Here is a 14,196-nt window from a genome sequence, read left to right on the forward strand (position 1 = left end):
CTTTAAAATAGCCCGACTGTTGGTGCGGTCAATACTTCAGCCTCGACTTATCTATCAGGCTCAATTCCAGCATATGGCCCAAGCGGAGTGGGCCCGACTTGAAGCAATTAATAGAGCTGCAATGCGTACGATTCCCTGCCTCCCTCAAATAACGCCCGTACCATCTCTTCAGGCAGAAGCTCAACTTAATACCCTGGATGAGCTTGTACATGAACGCCGCTCCGCCCGCCAGCACAAACGTAATTTTGTTGCGGAGGCAGCGGCGTTGGCAATCTACATGGGCCGGCCTCTACCCGCCTTACCAGCCCACCCTTTAAGTAGGCCGCCCTGGCTGTACCATCAAGTGACCGACAACCGGGCGCTCACTAGTCTGCATAGTCGGTCGACCGGAAACGCAGACGCGCAGTGCGCGGGCGCACCATTACTAGCGGCTGTGAACCAGCCCCAGGCTGTAGAGGCATTTGTGGACGCTGGGGCCCAAGACGGAGTTTTAACTACGGCGATCGAACGTCCCCCTCATTCAGAAGCGAACCAAAACTGCACTTATGAAACACTCCGCACCTAGCCTTCTATGCTCGCAGAGCTTACAGCTATCCGGGATGGACTGCTAGCGCCTTTGTGGACCCCAAGTGACGAAAGAACACAGGGTGGGATTTTTGATCCACAGAAAAATTGCAGGAAACGTGTAGGCGTTTGTCAGCATTAGCGAGAGAGTCGCGGCTGTTGTGATCAAGCTTAAAAAGCGATACAGGCTCAAGATAGTACAGGCCTAAGAGGGGTCTAGGACATTTCACTGCAGGACATCTCGGGGCAGGACGTTTCGGTGCGGACATTTTGGTGCACGGACATTTTGGTGCACGGACATTTCGGTGCACTCACATCTGGGTGCACGGACATTTCGGTTCACGGACATTTCGGCACATGGACATTGCGGTGCACGGACATTTCGGTGCGCAAACTTTTCGGTCACCGGTTTATCGGTGCTTGCTTGTTTGAAACAGCCGTTATATTGTAAATGCAGAGCATTTGTATAACTCGCGATGTCACCCGTGCGTCGGCGTCCGCAGCAGCCAGCCTCCCCCTACACTATAAAAATCCTCCGTCACATGCCCCCGCGCGAGGGATACGAGTAAATGCAGAGCATTGGGGTCGTTTACGTGGCGTAGGGTTGGTGGTGGGGGTGGTGGTAGTTGTTGGTGGTAGTTGGTGGTGGTAGTTGCGTTTGAGAGAGAGAGAGAGAGAGAGGAGAGAGAGACGTAAGTAGGTAACGTCAACTTGTTGTTATTTATTGCCATCACTTGCACCCCCGCCAATTGGTGGTATTTTTATTGTTTCTCTTCTTTTTTTATCTCTCGAGCGGCCTGGGGATGGAGGGGTATTCAGTCGGTTGTCAACGTGGGGAATGCCTCTGGATTTACTTTCGTCCCTATCTGCGAGGCCTCTGGGGAGGAGTCGTCGTTGAGATGGTCGTTGATGGCGTGTATTGCGGTAACGTTTAGTGTTTGGGGGGTTGGTGCTATCACGCATACACCACGCAGCTATCACGCCGCTAGCACGCCGCTGAGTCGCCAACGCACGCCGCTGACGACGTAGTTTGAATGAGTCAAGGAAATAAGGCGCGTTCGTAGCCTTTGATTCTGTGTCGTTTTGTGGCGCAGTGGGTAGAGCACCATGTACCTTGCGTTCCGCCCGCAGGGTCGTGGAATCGAAACCAGGCGCCGGTAACTGTAATTTCTTTTTCTTTTTTTAGTGTAGGGGGAGGCTGGCTGCTGCGGACGCCGACGCACGGGTGACATCGTGAGTTATACAAATGCTCTGCATTTAAAAGAAATAACACTTACCGGCACCTGGTTTCGATCCCACGACCCTGCGTGCGGAACGCAAGGTACATGGTGCTCTACCCACTGCACCACAAAACCGACACAGAATCAAAGGCTACGAACGCGCCTTATATCCTTGACTCATTCAAACTACGCCAAGAAGCTGCTGATACAACGCATTCACTACCTGTGGGCGGAACTCGAGGTACATGGTGCTCTTCCCACTGCGCCACAAAACCGACACAGAATCAAAGGCTACGAACGCGCCTTATATCCTTGACTCATTCAAACTACGTCGTCAGCGGCGTGCGTTGGCGACTCAGCGGCGTGCTTGCGGCGTGATAGCTGCGTGGTGTACACGTGATAGCACCAACCCCCCCCCAACACTAAATGTTAACGCAATACACCCACCCCCTATGCGACGCATTTACTCGAGTCCCCCTCGCGGGGAGATGGGCCCATTTTTATTCCCGCATAACGTGAGTGATGAACCATAATTTTGCGCAGTGATTGCGTCTTTACATTGATGTCGTGTTTGATTCTTACCAGTTATTGCTGGAAATTGAAAATTTGTATATTTTTGTTTACTACCTTGTTGACAGAACACCTGTTACGCAGCCAAGTGATTGACTTCTTTTGGACGTCTTCCTAAATTTGTGGCAAGGCGTTAATATATATTCTCTCCTTTTTGCGGCACGCAAATCACTTCAGACAAATAGCCAGTGTTTACGATGGTGTAATGCATTTTTATGTAGTTTTCTCAAAATGAAAGGCACACATTCACTAGCCAAAGAAAGCAGCTTTACAAATATTCGGTTGCCCCCGGAAATGAAGAAAATCTCATGAATGTAGGCTGCGTTTTCACGCTAAAATTAACTCCCAAACATATTGTCGCTAGCTTTCTTAAAGACAAGTGTATATTGTCGTGGAGGAAGAACGTGCCTTTCTGAAAACATCTGATAAAGCTCGTACCGGTTGTGCGTACAAATACCACTCATTTCCGTATTAGGGTTTTATGTTTGCACGCATGCTTTCATCTAATTTTAATTTTTTGTCCCAACCCCCTCCACACCCTCGTCTTTAGGTTTCGATCTCCCCCAGATTTCTTTCTTACTGATATTATTTTGCGTTCCCCCTGAAAACCTTACAGACCTCCGAAGCGTCACCGCATTGATACAAGAAAAAAACTATACGTTCACCATGAGCTCACACAACCTCCCTAATGCAGCAACAAAAAGCCACCCGAACTTGAAGCCTCTGAGGACACAATGACCAGTATCGTTTGCGCCTGTCAAGCTCATCGAGGAACAGGCTTGCGGGCTACACCCTTTCACGCGTCGCTGTCATACCTACGCCGTACCCTCTCCAGGAATCGCTCTTTATTCGTCTTCGGTCGCCCCATCGGCAATTACCTCTTCAAGTCGCGCATATCATGGACACCGCGGACATACGTCGCTGTCTTTCATTATAAGAAAAAAATTGAATAGGCTGGTTTGACGAGAGCTTCAGTTTTCAACATCCAGTTTACACATTGGAAGAGCACAAGTGACCCCCCCCCTCCTCTACCAAGGGGGTGGTAGCCGGCAGTGCTCAGCCCCCCCACCCCCTTTGCCCACCTTCAGTAACGCTACTGTAAGTGCGATCGTTGGTTAGTTTTAAGTAGAACCGACACTGAATGCAACGAAGACGGGATTGATAAAATAATTTAAAGGCAATGCACACTCGTTTTCCTTTCTTTTTTTCGCGGCGGTTTGGCGGGGAGGTGGGGGGAGGGATCGGAATGGACGAAAAGGAGCTGCGCCTTGCAGCGTTGGGTGAAGTGAAATCAAAGCGCTTCAGTAACACTTGAAGTATTAGGGTTGTTCACATGAATGTTAAAATAAAAAAAAAGGTTGTACGGAAGTAAATTTACAACGTTAATGTTTACCATCTACTACCGAAATTGTGTTTTACGCGCTAATGCTCCGCCTCGGTTTAGCGTTGGTTCCCGCGCACGGCGTCGCAAACACAACTCTCGAACGTGAAATCATATCAACTGACGAAATTACAATATTAAAGATAAACTGTTTTTAAAAGGATGTCCGCCCCGAGACGCCCTACACCGAAATGTCCATGCACCGAAAAGTCCGTGTGCCGAAATGCCCGTGCACCGAAATGTCCGTGCACCGAAATGTCCGCACCGAAACGTCCTGAACCGCAATGTCCTACACCAAAATGTCTGGATCCCGCCTAAACCCCAACCACCCGCTATCATGAAGCCGCAGACAGCTTCTACGAGGACGTTAAATAAGCAATAAAGAAGGTGTCAAGCAGGTTGTTTTTACATGTGAGGAGGGTTAGTTAATGCCAATGCTGCGGAGAGGAAACGAGGTAGGTTTGGCAACGGACAAAACACGCGGTATATTAGCGGGAAAATAACTAACAAAATAGAGATATGAACATTAACCTAATCAAGTCAAGAGTGACTGTCCTACAAAGAAGTCTGTAAGCCCGCTGCGGAATTCTCGTTTTGTTTATGGGCGGGACGCGAAGTTGGAGGCCGCCGAGTGCATGCTTTGCGTTCCTTCCTTTTGTGTGGCAAGAGACAGAGGTGCTTAGCCCGAGTACCTTTGTTGTGCTGGTATGCGGTCATCTCGACCGGGAGATCTCAGTAAACGGCGGATGGGTGCGCAGTGTCAGCGCTCGGTTCGCTCGGACAGCGCGCACGACGCGATTATGGCTTCCCGACATTCGGGAGTGGCTTGGTCGTCGTCAAGGCTGACGAGCTGACGGGATGCGAAAGGATGACTCTCGTATTGTCAAAAAGGCGCGCGGCGTAGGCTTGGACGATTTGCGATGCCGTGCGGTTCGTTTATGTGTCATTCGCCACGAGAATGGTCGCCTGGGCTTAGGGCAGCTTTTCCCGCATGTCAGGCGGCGGGCGTCCCTTAGCCTGGGGAGGGGATTAGCCTCGACTCTCTCATTGTGCCGGCGAACGCGCGTGGCTAAAGGAGTGGCGGCAAGGCGCAGACAGTGTAAGATGCTAGCCAAGACCGCTTTAAGCCGTTCTGCTTTGGCTTTTGAGCAGATGACGCCCGCTCAATGTAATGGTGCGACTACTCCTTGCGGTATGTGACTGGGTAGCCGATGTCTTGCCTTTGGTTGGCGGTTGCAATAACGTACGCGGGAAGCGTACTAGGAGCTGCATTAGAGAGAATATCGGGTCATGTGACCGCAGGGGGGGGGTCATGTTTATGATTGGTTGGTTCTTTTTGTGCGTGTGTTTTATTTGTTTTAAGTGAACCCGCCGGGGCTTTGAGAGCTGATGTCACCCTGATGTCAACCCGGATATCCGTCTGACATCATGTGAACTCTCACACCAGCAGGGGCGCTGCCGAAATTCTATAAATGCTAGGAACCCCATTACCAGGCGTCGGATTTTACTTCTTGCAGGCGCTTCGCGCTATCGGCTATGCCGAGTGCCCTTCTAAGATCCACCACTTGGGTCCATTCTCGTTTGTACGTACTCTGTATCTTCTGCTATGCCGAGAGTTATAGCGAGTTACCCCATTTTATGTATATATTGTAAATTTCTCTTGTAAATAGTACTGCCTATAAACTCCAAGGTATACCGTACCCAAGCCTTCGTCTCATGGCTGCCGGAGACAAGCAACCACCGAACGCATCGACTCCCCGACCGCCGCCTCCGGCGCCTTAACAGATCCATGGCCGCACCGGCGAACATCTCGTCTGGTCGTCATCGGCTGACGGTGGTACCAGCGGATCTACCTTTGGGGGAGGAGATTGAAGGTAAACTTTACTAAGTCCTTCCCTTAAAACAGTTCACGCTCACGCGTGAATTCGATGGCTTCGGAGCTCTGGAGCGGTGCGCATGGCTCGGTGCGCTGCAACAGTGCCGTTGTCCATGCCGCTGCTGCGGCCGATAAGCGAAGCGTCGAATTCGGCCCGGACTCTGTGGCCGGTCACGGGATAAGGTTCCCTCGCCCTGAACAGGTGCTGATTCACGAGGAAGATGCGGCTCGAATCCGAGTTTCCCCGAAAGTTCGCGTCCGGCAGGTCGCTCCCCTAACTGCGTTCTTCTTGCCCTCCGTGCCCCCACCATCCCACTTCCTCGTCTTCCTTGCTTCGTTGTCCCACCCGATCTTCGTTCTCCCCACCGAACGCGCACTTCTTCTTCGCCACTTATATCCCGTGAGCAGCACCTCCTCACAGAAGGAAACAATGCAGTTCACGATTGTGATGGGAGACTTTGACACAAAGGTCTCTGAGAAGCAAATGGGAGAGATGTCAGTGAGAAACTTCGGAATAGACAATCGCAACAGTCGAGGAGATACACTGGTAGGATTTTTCTCTGAGAAATACCTTAAGGTTGATGGAAAACTTCTACAAACGAAAGGATAGGAAAAGGACATGGAAAAGTCCCGATGGTACAACAAAAAACAAAAATGACTTCATTTTAAGGGACAGCTCGACACTCATGCAAACGTAGGGGTGCTAAGTAAGATTAGGAGCCGTGACCTTAGGATGGTTAGATGCAAGCTAAGGCTGAATCTCAAAGGAGAAAGGAAGGAACTTGAGAAAACTAAAAACCCTCGCATGGAATCAGTCAGAGCGGGATCGCAGGAGTTTAAAATAACTATTCAAAAGAAGTGCGCTCTTCTGAACGAGCTGAACGAGGTCAGTGTAGACAGACTAAATGACAACCTCACATCGGCATTCAGTGAATCAGCGGCAGCTGTTGGAGAAACAACATGTGGGGAACAAACTGGAAAACTGGGAAACCGAAGGAGCTAAATGCGAAACGTAAGTACATGAAAGTGTAAAGTACCGTGTATCAGATTGACTTAGCGGAGCTTTCGAAACTGATAGATAGAAGTAAAATTAATGACATTTTTGCATATAACATGACAGGGATCGAGGAAAGGCTGCAAACAAGTGGAAGCTTGAACGCAACTAAGAGAAAGCTAGCCATCGCCAAAGACAGGGTTTACGTACTCACAGACGACCAGGGTAACATAACTTCAACGAGATAATAAAGGTAGTAGAACAATTCTACACCAGGCTGTATGCCAGGAACGTTAGATCAGCGGAAACAACTGAGAGTACAAGCTCAATTTGCGATGTCCCAGTAGTGACCCGCCGCGGTGGATCAGTGCCTAAGGCGTTCCGCTGCTGAGCACAAGGTCGGGGTTTCTATTCCCGGCCACGGCGACCGCTTTACTGATGGAGGCGAAAAGCCAAAACGACCGTGTGTACGAGATTTCGGCGCGCGTTAAAAATCCCCAGGTGGTCAAAATTAATACGGAGCCCTCCACTACGGCGCGCCATATCTCCTGCATTGCGTCGGCGCATTAAACCCTACTATCAGCGATGTGCCGCTAGTAACTAAAGAGGCAGTTGTAAGGGCTCTCAAAATAGGAAAAACTGCAGGTGACGACGACATAACCGTGGATCATTTAAAGGAGGGAGGAGGTGTGCTGGAAATTCTTTGTGTACTATTTCCGGAACGCTTGAGGACTCAAAAAAGTGCCCATAGCCTGGAAAAATGCCAAATTCTGACTCACAAGAAGCGACATCCCAAAGACCTCAATAATAAAGGCCCATAAGCCTACTCTGTGTTATTCACAAGCTGTTTATAAAGTTATAGTTAGCCGCATAGGTGACAGACTGGATTCCTAACAACCCAGAGAGCAGGCTAAGTTTAGGAAAGGGTACTCAAGCATGGATCACATCCATGTCGTCAATCCGGTGATACGAAAATCCGCTAAGTGCACTAATTCCCTTTGCAAGGCTTATAAAGATCATGCGAAAGCATTTGATTCCGTATTTCCCGCAGCCGTGCTAGACGCATTTAAAGACCAGAGAATACAGGAAACCTACACAAGACTTCTAGAAGGCCTACATAAGGAATGCACGAGCAGGATAACCCTCCGGAAGCAAAGGGATACATTTCCGATTTGAAATAGAGTAAAACAGGGAGATACCACCTCGCCAAAACTATTCACTGCATACCTGGACTGAGTATTAAGAAAGGTTGACTGGGGAAACTAATGATTAAGGATAAACGGGGAATACTAGAGCCACTTAATGTTTGCGAACGACATATTCTTGCTGAATGGGACTGAAAAACACATTGAAACATTAATGCTTGAGGAACCACACTCAGAAAGCACGGCCGTGGGGGAACAAATAAATACGAATAAATGTAAGGTAATGAGTAATAAGCCAGCCAATACCGTCCACTTCAGCTTAGGAAAAGAAACGCCAGAAGAAATAAAATCATATAACCACCTCGGTCAGATGATTAGTGCTGACCCCAACCGCGTTTTTTGCAGTGTTTTCTTCTTGTGGTGATCCTCTCTGTAGTTGCGATTCCTTAGCATGACATGACCCCCCGCTTAATTATTACCAGGTCCAGGACAATAACAATAAGAGAATTAAAAACTCCTTACGACACTCAGTTTATCGTACCCAAAACCCAAACAAATACATGCAACAGACAGGTATAAACTGACAAATGGTGAGAGTGAGCTAAACCTCAACGAAAACATAAAAGAGTTTAAACGGAGAAAAAGAGTCTCAGTATGTGTTTCTGAGTTTCACGAGTCCGTCGCGCCGCTGCTGATAGGCGCACAGTCATGACGTAAGGGCATAGATCGGCTGGGTCACACGTCAGGGACACTAGAACGTCGCGTTCCAAGCTCCCGTTCGTGTATCAAACGCAGCGCCCTTGGACACGCCTCCTTCCTCTTGAGAGACCACCCCACAAAACGACTGCAGATGGCTGAGCAGAGAACCTAGCGGTTTCAGTTGTGGACGAACACTGAGACGGGCCACGGGTCTGGGCACCCGACTTGCATTCATATGGGTCACAAACCCACTTTTCTTCTCCTGTATCCCATTTCCTGTTGGCCGCTATCGCTGGCACATCCTTATTGGCCGGCGCCTCCCCCGAGCTCCTGTTCTCCCTGCCCTTCCCCTTCCCCATGCGGCTTCGGGCCATCCCTCTTTAATAAACAGTGTTCCTTTCTTCCTTCCATTACTATTAAAAGGACTACAAAGGCTGAGAACCTTTTGGTTTAGACTTAATTATCGCGAATTCCGTAACCCTCTGAATTTTTGTTCGACAGCCAAGAAGGCTTTGTTGCGGAGAAAAAAAATAGAGCTGGCCTGTCTCTCTCCTCTTTCTCCTGCTTTTTTTTGTGATGTTTCCAAGCATGACACAAAGCGAAGTGGAAAGAGCGAGCCGGGCCCGGGAATACTCGATCGCCGCCATGCTCCTGAAATGCTGTCGCCATTGGCTTTCAATTTTTATTGCAGGCAATCAGGAAGTACGGTTTTGTTGCAATCTCGGTGTGGCGGCGTGCAGAAGATTTGGCCCCCAAGCCCCCGCTCTTTATCGGCGGGATAGGATGACGTCGGCGAAGCCTTCCTCGGAACATGCTTAGTACGTGCCTCGAACTGGTAGCGCGTGTTGATCAAACAAGGACGTGCTTAGGACGGGCTTAGGACGTGCCTCGAACTGGTAGCGCATGTTTGGCGTTGATCAAACAATTTCCTCTCCGTTTCTTTTCGGGTCGATCGCGCTAAGAATATCTGTTTTTGCCGCTGTCTGTGTCAAGTATACATGCGCTAACGGTAAGTAGGTGCGGTAGGCTCTTGCGTTCACCCGCACCGGTGAATCTTTTGACTGGGCTTCAACACAAAGGAACCAATTCGATCAGATGGAGACCGGAACATAGTCTACGGCCTGGGATATGGCAGCATGTTTCACGGTGTGCTCGGGGTGTCGTTTACGTCTTTTTTATAAGTGCGGAAGCTACAAACGTTAACGCAAACATTTATTTTACATTCGCTTGTCCGTGCTGCCTCCGTGCTTGTTTGAGAAAACATTTAGGTAGGCTGCACCAATCCCATTTCACCATGCATTTGAGGATTTTGATGTCATTAAGTGTAGCAGCAGCGGCCGAAATCGACGCCCGTCTTCACGCATGTCATTCTAAACCCAGGTCCCTCCCCGTTGCTGCCTGGTGTGTTTCGGCTGCTTTCATCCGCTGTCACTTCACCGCTGCATCGCGCACGTGCATCGCCCGAGCCGTGACGTCTCCTACGTGGTGGTGACGTCGGCATTTCATGGACTGCTCTCGCAACCCGCGAGGGGGCAGCCTGTCTGGGCCTGCACTGAAACGTCAATCGCCACGGAATCTCCGATTGGTGGAATGACCAGCGCGCCGGCTTGAAAAGTTCAGCTGGAACCTGCCTGAGGCTCATTTGGCAGCAGCGGCCGAAATCGACGCCCGTCTTCACGCATGTCATTCTAAACCCAGGTTGGTTCACACGCTCTTCATTAGTGTACTGCCCATTTGATGCTTTGCCGCTGCTGCCAAAAGCGCCAAAAGTGAATGTGAAAGTGTAACAATACATGGCTTTACGTGATTTTCCGGTTGAAATGGAAAAATTCTTGAAAGATTTTAGGCAGGAGATGCGCGAAATGCGGAATGCACTCGAGAAGGAACTGCGTAAAGAATACAAAGAACTGAAATCGTCAATCACCTTCTTTAGCCAACAGTTTGATGCAATGGCGAAGCGTCATACCAAACTAGAGAAGGAAAATGCTGCGCTGAAAAAGGAAAACGCTTCCCTTTTGACTGAATGTCAATCACTGAAAGAACTAGCAACCAGCTCTGAGCAACGCATAACTGATCTTGAACAATACTCCCGAAATAAGAACATAGAAATAAAAGGTATACCCTTCTCCGAAAATGAAAGCCTCCCACAGCTCCTCAAGCAGCTAGGTGATGTCATCACAGAGGAAATAACCGAACAGGACATCGATGCCTGTCACCGCGTGCCTAGGAGGGATGAGGGCTGCCCTAACGTTGTGGTGCAGTTTCGTTCCCGGGCGAAACGCGACCTGGTTATCGAAAAATCACGGAAAAAGCGTCTTAGCACCTCTGACTTTGGGCACGTTTATCATTCCCCGGTGTTCGTGAATGACCATCTGTGCCCGACACTCAAAATTTTGCTTGGCCAGGTTGTTGCACGGAAAAATGAAAAAGGGTGGAAGTACGCATGGACGCGGGATGGCAAAATCTTTGCCCGCAAAAGTGACTCGTCGCGTGTGCTGCGCGTGACCCGCTCACAAGACCTAGAAAAGATTCAATAAGTGCCCTCATACCTACTCAGCGTTGCCCTTATTGCACACGACAAACATGGCGAATGCTGTGTATTCCACTTCTGATGTATCTCGTCTGTATCAGACTAAGAAACGCCCTGCATCTTTCTTTCATCTAAATGCGCAGTCTGCCAGGAATAAGAATGACGACCTCAATGCACTGTTCTCGAGTTTTAATTTTTCTTTTGACGTGATCATGTTGACGGAAACATGGTACCAAGACCAGAGTGAAGTACCTTGGATGACTGGCTATAACAAGCATTGCTTGAAACGTATGAACAAAAGGGCAGGAGGCATATTGCTGCTAACGAAAGATACACTGCACTGCGACGTCATTGAGGAGTTCCGTCAAACCACACGTGATTATGAAATTTTAACACTTTCTTGCAATCGCTATGTTTATGCTGTGGTGTATCGGCCTCCAAGCGGGAATGTATCTGTATTTCTAGCCTTTCTAGATAAGTTTTTGGGCTGGGTTAACGATAACGGTTTGAACGTGGTCTTGGGCGGTGATATAAATATAAACATGTTACTTCCGTCATCAGAAAACTGTAGTCTTATGACGCTTCTGGATTCAAATGCCTGCACCAACGCCATTAATACGCCCACTCGCGTTCAGAAAGAGTCCTCAACGCTAATTGATGTCTTCATCACAAATATTAACCCTGAAAAAACAGTGTCGGGCGTTGTTGGCGTCAACATCAGCGATCACCTTCCAATATTCCTAATAGAAGAAAGCAATGCATCGACCAAGCCTTTAAAGTGCACCCCCCAAAGGACTTTTCAAAGCGTAAACCCACTCCTGCTGGAGCAATTTCGACAGGACCTATCGGAAGTAAACTGGGATGATGTGCATCAGCAAACAAACCCTGACACTGCATACGATACTTTTCTGTCCCTATTCACAGCTAGTTACAAAACGTTTTTCGTTCATACGCCCTTAACAAATAAAAAAGCGCGGAAACCATAGATTTCAAAACATTCACTTGAATTATTTAAACAAAAGGATGCCCTTTATCGGCACTTTTTACGGACAAGAGACCCTACCGACCTGCGCACGGAACGTTTCGTAATAAAGTCACAAGTTACTTGAGGCAAGCCAAACAAAATTACCTACACAATCTATTTAGCCCTGAAATAGTAAGACGTAGCGATTTACTGTGGAAGAATCTAAACACTTTACTTGGTCGTGAGAAAGATAACACAGTGGGCACCGAAGTAATGCAAAATGGGATACGCATGTCCGGTCAGCAGCTGGCCAACGCTTTTAATAACTTTTTGGTATCTCTTGGTGAGAGCTATTACGACCCACGTTGTTTAGAGTATATGGCACCCAGGAACTGCACAAGTGCGTTTTTAGCACCTACAAGCGAGCACGAAATCATTTCCACGTTTAGTTCATTCCGAAATAGCAAAGCACTTGATATAGATGACCTACAGATTGGGCCTGTCAAATACGCAATCGATATAATCTGCCCTGCCCTTGCACACATTTACAACCTTGTCTTTCAGCATGGAACCTTTCCAGCCCGCTTGCAGCATGCAAAAGTCTGTCTTGTATTTAAAGCGGGTGACAAGAATGACTTCTCGAATTACCGCCCTATATCTGTGCTGCCGGTTTTTTCCAAAGGATTAGAAAAACTAATAAATGAGCGTATGACTTCTTTTTGTGACAAACATTCTATAATAACAAACTCCCAATTCGGTTTCCGCAAAAACCTATCGACCGAGTATGCTCTTCTAACGCAAAAAGAATTTATTTTAAACGCCTTCGAAGCTAAATTTTTAACACTGGGGGTATTTGTTGACTTTTCAAAGGCATTCGATAGGATAAATCACGCGACGCTGCTAAGAAAACTTGACCATTATGGCTTTAGGGGAGTTTTCTACAATTTGATTCAATCGTATCTTCAGTTCCTCTGCCAAACCGTTGCAATAAACACTCATTTGTCCGAAATTAAACCTATAACAGCCGGAGTTTTCAAGGTAGCATCCTTGGGCCATTACTTTTCATTCTATACGTAAACGATTTAGTGAACATTGCCCCATCAATCAAATTCGTCATCTATGTTGATGACACTACATTACTTCTAACCTGCAAGGATGGTACAAGGCTATTGGTTGAAGCAAATCGTGCATTAAGTACACTGCATAGTTGGAGCGTATGCAACTCTTTAAACATAAATACCACTAAAACGAAGGCTGTCCTTTTCAGAGCAAAAAACCGAAAAGGAAATGTTGATGGGGATCTTATGCTTGGTACGTCTAAAATAGAAATAGTAGATCACGCGAAAAGCCTGGGAGTGATATTCGAAGAACACATGGTGTGGAATAGGCATATCGCAGCGATTTCAACAAACTTGGCGCGTATTACAGGTGTTCTTGCAAGGCTGCGTTTCTATCTCCCAACAAGTGTTAAGCTAATAATTTATAATTCCCTTTTTGTATCCAAACTAAATTACTGCCAGTTGGTCTGGGGAAACACAACAATGTCAAACATAACAAAACTTCATATCTTACAAAAGAAAGCTGTGAGAGCTATTTCAAACTTGCCGCATGATGCTCACACTGCACCCATTTTTAAAGAACTTTGTATCCGCGCTGTTCCACAATTTTATAATGACACGCTCCCCAAGCGTTACTATGCAGGAATGAAGCGAAACAACATTATCATCAATCAATTATCAACTATGAAACGAAACTGTCCTGTTCGTCATACTCGCCATGCTGACACATGGGTGATTCCCCTTACACGCACAAATTATGGTCGCCAGTTGCTCTCCTTTACATTGCCGTCATTACTTAACTCGCTGGGTACGTAGATATTCCTTTGTGTGAAACTGTTATTATAGAGTATTTCTCATTTTTGTGTCTGAAATGTGTCTTCGCGCATGTGCTGATCAAGAATGTTTGGTGTATAAAATTTCAACTGTGTGTATTAGTTTGTTACCATTTCACACGCACGATTAGTTTTTTTTGTACATTACTACGAAAGGGGCACAGACCCCGTCAAGCCTTCTTACTCTGGCTTTTTGTCTGTGCCCCTGGTATCTGTGTTGTTGTTGTTGTTGATACCAAATAAAGCTGACTTGACTTGACTAGTGAGCTAAAGTGTATGGGGAATCAACACCTGCTTTCGCGCTTTTGGAATTTTCTGTGTTGATAAGCAACTGCTGCCGCTGCGAGTGGTATATTGGTATT

The sequence above is a fragment of the Haemaphysalis longicornis genome, unplaced genomic scaffold (assembly GCF_048455015.1).
Source record: "Haemaphysalis longicornis isolate Haplotype H1 unplaced genomic scaffold, Haemaphysalis longicornis Haplotype H1 scaffold_8, whole genome shotgun sequence".
NCBI classification, from domain to species: Eukaryota; Metazoa; Arthropoda; class Arachnida; order Ixodida; family Ixodidae; genus Haemaphysalis; species Haemaphysalis longicornis.